The sequence below is a fragment of the Puma concolor genome, chromosome A2 (genome assembly GCF_028749965.1).
Source record: "Puma concolor isolate L17-30 chromosome A2, mPumCon1.1.hap2, whole genome shotgun sequence".
In the NCBI taxonomy this organism is placed as follows: Eukaryota; Metazoa; Chordata; class Mammalia; order Carnivora; family Felidae; genus Puma; species Puma concolor.
In genome coordinates this window covers 12,877,346-12,883,373 of record NC_141668.1, presented here as the reverse complement: position 1 = coordinate 12,883,373, position 6,028 = coordinate 12,877,346, and the positions used below count along the sequence as shown (strand labels likewise).

At 56.5% G+C, this 6,028-nt stretch overlaps 1 protein-coding gene across 5 annotated transcripts in view; it reads left to right on the top strand.

The window, feature by feature from the left end:
• Positions 1-1,074: 1,074 nt before the first annotated feature.
• Positions 1,075-6,028, top strand: part of EPHB6 (EPH receptor B6) — a 14,532-nt gene continuing 9,578 nt past the window's right edge. For 3 of the 5 annotated variants that reach the window (XM_086688160.1, XM_086688138.1, XM_086688147.1), the window contains exon 1: positions 1,077-1,390. The gene's annotated coding sequence lies outside the window, so the exon portion shown is untranslated. Of the gene's footprint in view, positions 1,391-4,121; positions 4,344-6,028 lie in introns of those variants that run through there. The other 2 variants (XM_086688166.1, XM_086688153.1) reach the window with 2 other exon arrangements.

The following is a 6,028-nucleotide window of genomic DNA, read 5'->3' as shown; positions in this document are numbered from 1 at the left end:
GGACTTCCACCAGTCGCCTGTGTTCCTTGAAAGAACCAGCAGGTGGTAGCAGCACTTCGTGGGAAAGCCCCGGCTCAGCGCTGTAGGACCGGAACAATAGACCCCCCAAATCCTGTCCCCGGTCGGAGGAGAGGCTCGGGGTGGGCGGAAACATTTTTCCTCGCGGCGCCCCCTCGGTTCCTCCAACCTTCCAGGCACCTCCCAACGCCTCAGATCCCTGTGGGTAGGTTCTCCCTGGGGAGCGGGCAGAGGTGGAGCCACCCAGGGGTGCACGACTTGCCCGGGCAATGCAAAGCCAGGCACCTACATCTGGACTTCCCCTTTCAGACCCAGGCTTCCCAGCCCTTTGGGGAGGGTGGAGTCAGCAGCCCCAACGTTGACCAAGATCCAGGGTCACGAAGAGGCGGAAGAGTTTAAGGCTAGATCACAGACACTTTCATAACCCAGATGCGCCCCCCCCCCGCCCCGCCACCGCTCCACTGCTGCCTACCCATCCCCACCCCACCCCCGTACCCTCCGAGATTTCTCAGTTTGTCTTTCCCTCCACCCCCTTCTTTTCCTTCTTTCTCTTCTTCGCAGCTCACGCCCACCTTAGTTTAAACCTGAGTAGGAACTAAAACAGCGGGTTTAGTTCCTAGAGTTGAAGCCGAAAAGCAGGGGTGGGGAGAGGGCGCGGGCGTTCGGGCCGGCTGCCGCGCTGCCCTGCCCTGCCCCGCCGTGCCCCGCGGTGCCCCGGGCGTCGGCCGGCCGCCCCTGCGCTTCGCTCCCGGGGACCCGAGCCCGCGCCCGGCCCGGGGGTCTAAACACCTCGGCCCGCCGCCCGCGCCCTCCGGGCCCCTCGCGCGCTCCTCCCGCGGCGCCCCGGTCCCCCCGCCGCGCGCGGCCGGGAGGAGGAGGCGCCCCCGCCCCGGCGCACAGGCGGGCCCAGGGCGAGCCCCGCGCCTCCACCCCGCTCTCCCCCGCGCATCGCCGCCCGGGCCGGGAGGGCGGGCTCGGCTCCCCGGAAGAGGGGAGAAGGAGGGCGGCCGCAGGGGCTGGAGAGGGGCGGGCCGGGCTGGGAGGGACGCGGAGGGGGCGGGCCGGGCTGCGCTCGCCCCTGCCGCCGCTCCAGAGCCGAGCAGCGGGCGGCGGGACCCGCGACCGAGCGCGGCGACGGCCAGCGCGACGCGGGCCCCGCGCGATCCCCGGGCGCCCCGCCTCCAGAGCAGCCCCCGCCGCCGGCCACCGCCCCCCGGCCGCCCCGGAACCCCGGAGACGCGCGGCGGCGAGCGGACCCGGGCCGCGGGCAGCGGGGTCCCCGCACCCGAGCGGAGACGCGGGCGCCGCGGCTCCACCGCGGGGCCTCGGAGGGTGGGGGGAGCAGACCTGCGGAGCCTGCGGCCGGCGGAAGGTGAGCCCCGGGGTGCCAGGCGGCGTTGAGGGGGTGGGGTGGGGGGGGCGGTGTGCCTGGGGACAGAGGCGTCCAGGTTTGCAAAAGTAGAGGGGCCCTCCAGACCGGGCCTCTGCAGATCCTGGGGGGGCCCCCTGGGGGAGTGCTGAGTGTCCTTCCCCAAGGCGAAGGTGGGTTCGTGAGGGGTGCGAAACTGTCCACGCTGGCTGCCCGACCTCTGACCAGCCATCACTGACACCACTGTCACCCTCGCTGCTGCGATCCCCCACTGTGTCTCCCGAGGCGCTGCTCTGGCTCTGGCTTGGGGGTCCTGACGTAGGGGTCCTCGCCAAGCCTGGCCCCCAGCGTTCCGAAGAGGATCGCCCACCCTTCTGACTCCCGTGGCATCTCTCCAATCCCCACGGAGCTGGGAGGGGCGAGGACGTTGATCCCACGCCTGCCCCCCGGCTCCCCCACCCCCATTCCCACCCCTAAGCCGTGGAGCGGAGAGAAGGCTCCGTTCGTGCTCCCCGGCCGTAACCCCCAAGTTGCAACCAAAGTCTGCTGCTTGCTTCTGCCCCAGCTCCACCCCCTCGCTTTGCATCTGGGTGCTTGGCCCTACCTGCCCCCCCACCCCCACCCTCCAATCTTGGCTGTCTGGCACCCTCGCTCCTCCCATCCCTGGGGGAGCTGGCCTGGGCCCAGCATAGCTGATGTTGTAATGTCCCTGGCGGTGCCGGTGGAGAGAAGCGGCTGGGCCTGTTCCCAATAAGTTAAACCGGGGCCAGGCCCTCCACCCGCCAGGAGAACTTGACTCAGGTTCCAGAAGGGGAGATGCTGGCTGGGTGGGAAGGTGCTGTGGAACTGTTGGCAGTGCGGGGAGAGGTCCAGGTAATGGGCATTGCCTGATTGCGACTTGTCGTTTGTTGAGGGTGCTGTTCTGAGGGGCTGCTTGGTTCTTTCAGAGCAGTGGCCCTTTTTCCTCGCAGGAAGGCGAGGGTGGGGGCTTCTGTGTACCTACCTAGTGGCCTAGAGAGGGGACTCCTTGGGAGTCTGTTGGTTCATTCAGGGCTCAAGAAGATGGCTGGCAGTGACGATTATGTCACCAGGGTGCCTAGGAGCAACAGGCACCAGCGGTCTGAGCATGTGAAGGGCTGGAACATTCCTCTTCTCTGCCGGCCGCTGTTACAGCTCCTCACCTTCTCCTGAGCTGGGCCCCAGGTCCCATGTCCCCGCCGCACTCCCTCCCACTAGGTGGAGGCAGGTTGGCGGGGTTGGGGAGTTGAGGCAGCCTTGGTTTCCCTTTCTCTTCTTCCCTGTTCAGCTCGCACTCTCCCAGCCCAGATGTTTCGGCAGCAGCGACTCCTGGGGTAGAGGGCAGTCGACAGGCCCACTGGGGGTAGAGTGGGGACAGACCCAGGGTGAGGAGAAGGGCTCGTGGGCATCAGTATGAGGAGCACTCTGGATCTGCTCTGATGTGCATGCTCACGCACACACACACACGCGCGCGCACACACACGCACACGCGCACACACACGCACACGCGCACACACACACGCGCGCACACACACGCACACACACGCGCGCGCACACACGCGCGCACACACACGCACTCCTCCCAGCACGCGTGCTGCCCTGCACCCATCTCGCCTCACACACATTGCCTCACACGCTCTCGCACTTGCTCCCACGGGCACTGGTCCTGGCTCTTGGGGACTTCTACACTCTTCCATGTGCTCATCTCCCGCGGACACGTACTGACAGCACCAACATCCTCCCTTCCGCCCTTTTCCAAAGCCATGCGTGTGTCCGTGGTCCGTGCACAGCCAGAGTGGCTCAGTCTAAGTGGCTGTCTGCCACTCCCAGACACTGCCTGCATCTTAAAAGCCTCCCCCAGCTCCACAGCCTGGGAGTGGGAGGCACATTCGTCTGCATCTGCGTGCTCTGGGGGACATTCTTGGAGGCTGGAGGCCTCAAGGGACACAGGACTCTCCTCTGCTAGGTAATCCACAAATTGGCTTCTCCCACCAGGGCGGCAGGGGCCAGAAGCGCCAGAGGACAGCCACGTCCTCACTGTGTGCTCTGGATGCCGCTGTAAGGGCTGAGGGGATCCTTTTCAAGGCCGGCAGCCAGAGCTCCAAGAGACAGCGACTGAGACCATGTCCAAGGTGGAGATTAAAGGGTAGAGGCAGCAGCATTAAGCTGAGCAAGGATTATCCTGGAATTTCCTGGGCGTTTAACAGCTGCAGAACAGGACGAGGACAGGGACTGTGCTTCTGACCCCTCCCACGCTGACCCTGTGGCTAACAGGTGTGAGGACCTGTCACACCACACATTAACCATTGGCCCCTTTGCCCTTGGGACCTCCCTTGCCCTGCTGGGCCCCGCAGCCTGCTTTGCCTCTCCGAATGTTCCCGTCTGGGCTCACTTAGTGACGATGCCCTTGTCTTGTGCTCTGAGTGTCCAGCCGCCTTGGTCCCCCCCTTGAAAGCTGCAGTCCTTTGCCTAGGACCCAGTAAGAGAAGCATGGTACTGTCAGTGGGGCAATTTGAACTTCTTCGGAGAGAAGCTTAAAGAAAATCCAGGGATAAAGTTATTTTGCTCATTTATTCCCAACTCCTACTGCCTCTTTCTCTCTGCTTTCTTCTCATAGATGAAAATCTCTAGATTATTTTGAAACCCAGAGAGAAAAAGGGGGTGGGGGGAGGATCACCTGTAAACATACGCTAGGTGAGTCTGGGTTTTGAAAATCTTTTCCTTTTTTTTTTTTTGTTTCGATGGTCATGATGAGATTTTGTTTTAATTGTAAAAATGAGATATGCTCGTTGTAACAAGGAAACCCATTGGAATATACCTAAGACATAGTTAATAACCCCCCACCTACTATCCTTCATTTCTCCCTCCTACAGGAAGGAACCAGTCTTAACGGCTCAGTGTATTTTCTGCCATACCTTCCTTCAAGCTTATTCATAAGGTTTATATCACTTAATGTTTTTAAGACTCATTTTGTGGATTGAGGTGCATAAACTATATTAAGCCATCTCAGTTTGTTCATAAAATTACCGTATTTAACATTTCAATTCGAGGACAGTTAATTTTTTAAATTCTTACAGATGTAGTCATTTAATGTATTTTTAAGCCTCTCATTTTTAAAGATAACAGAACTCAGAAGCTGTGATTTATAAGCTAAGAGTCTACACATCTTTCATCTTTGCCAGTTTCTGGAAACAAAACACAATTCTGATGCCTACGAACTGTCATATTTTTATAAACCAAAGAAATGTAGCAGGCTTGTGGATGCAGTGTGTCTACTATAGTGAAAAGATGTAAAGTGATATATGTAGAAAAGAAGCTGAGAAAAAAAATGTGAAGTCATAGAATGCAATTTTTGTCATATGAAATTTTGTCTAATCAGTCTTCTTTTCTGAGTTACCATTTTCCATCCCCATTTCTGCTGCTTCTGGTGTTCTGTTTTTCAAACCATACACACATCTGAAATGTGAATGTTTCCCTGATTGGGAGAAGTTTTCTGCTCTTTCATGGCTTAAAGCGTTTCTCAACATGGACCGGTTCCCTTCACGAGCTCAAGAAGTTAGAGGGATCCAAAGCAGGCCCACCCTCACACCACCCCCCTCCCCCCCGCCCCCTCCCCCCCACCTGTGTTGCAACAGGGATGCCCTTGACTGCTTCTAGGACACACTCCTAGACTAAATGCGAAAAGATGTCCTAGTCCTCAGCCACTGAAGGCACCTTTGAAAATCAAGTTCTAAGTCCTGCTTGTTTAGTATTCCAGGCAGGTGGATGGAGCGCGTGTTCTTGTCACTTACATTTCTGCCTTTGAAACTTCTTTCAAAAGAATCTGCGGTGGTAGGAATTAGCTGACAGCAGTTTCTTCCATATCTTAAAGTTTCCTCTTTCCTAATTTTTATTCTTGCCATAGAGATACACCCAAGTTCTTTTTATATATTAAAAAGGAAAAGACTTGAATATATCTTTTTTTTTTTTTGATAAGCGAGAATTGACCTAACCTCCTAGTCTCACTCAACCAGTTTTTGTTTTCTGAAGGAACTCATTTATAACCTTCAGTCTTCTGGATCCACATCGAAAAGAGGTCCCTTCGGACAGCAAGGGACACTTCTGGGTACTTGAAGATCCTCAACCATTTTTTAGTGAATATCTTTGTTCTTGGCAAAAATCTGTACAAAATTTGGAAAGTGGCAATCCACACGCAATGTCTCCATTTAATTCTTTTCTTCCTGATGCCTCTTGAGGACAGAAGCTGAGTGGCTTTAACGTGTTCTCTAATTGCTTTTGCTTTTGCTCTTTTCTGGATCCTCTGGAGACAGGCCAGCTTCATGTTGTCATTAAGATGCACGCTGAGGCTGTGCATACACGCCCTATTGTAGCCACAAGCGACTGTGTTGCTTGTATTGTGGGTCATCAAAGCAAATACTTTGCCATCCCTCATCTTCTAGAATGTTCCATATTGCGCAGCTGATATGATCTGCAGTATATCTCTTCCCTCTTGTTGTCTCCCCCACCCCCCCCAAAAAATTCATTGAGATGCATCCAAAGTGTTTATTATTCCTTCTCCATGATTATTTGTCTAGTTATAAGTTGAAGAAGACACAGTGCTTACAGTTTTTTCTTTGTTACATA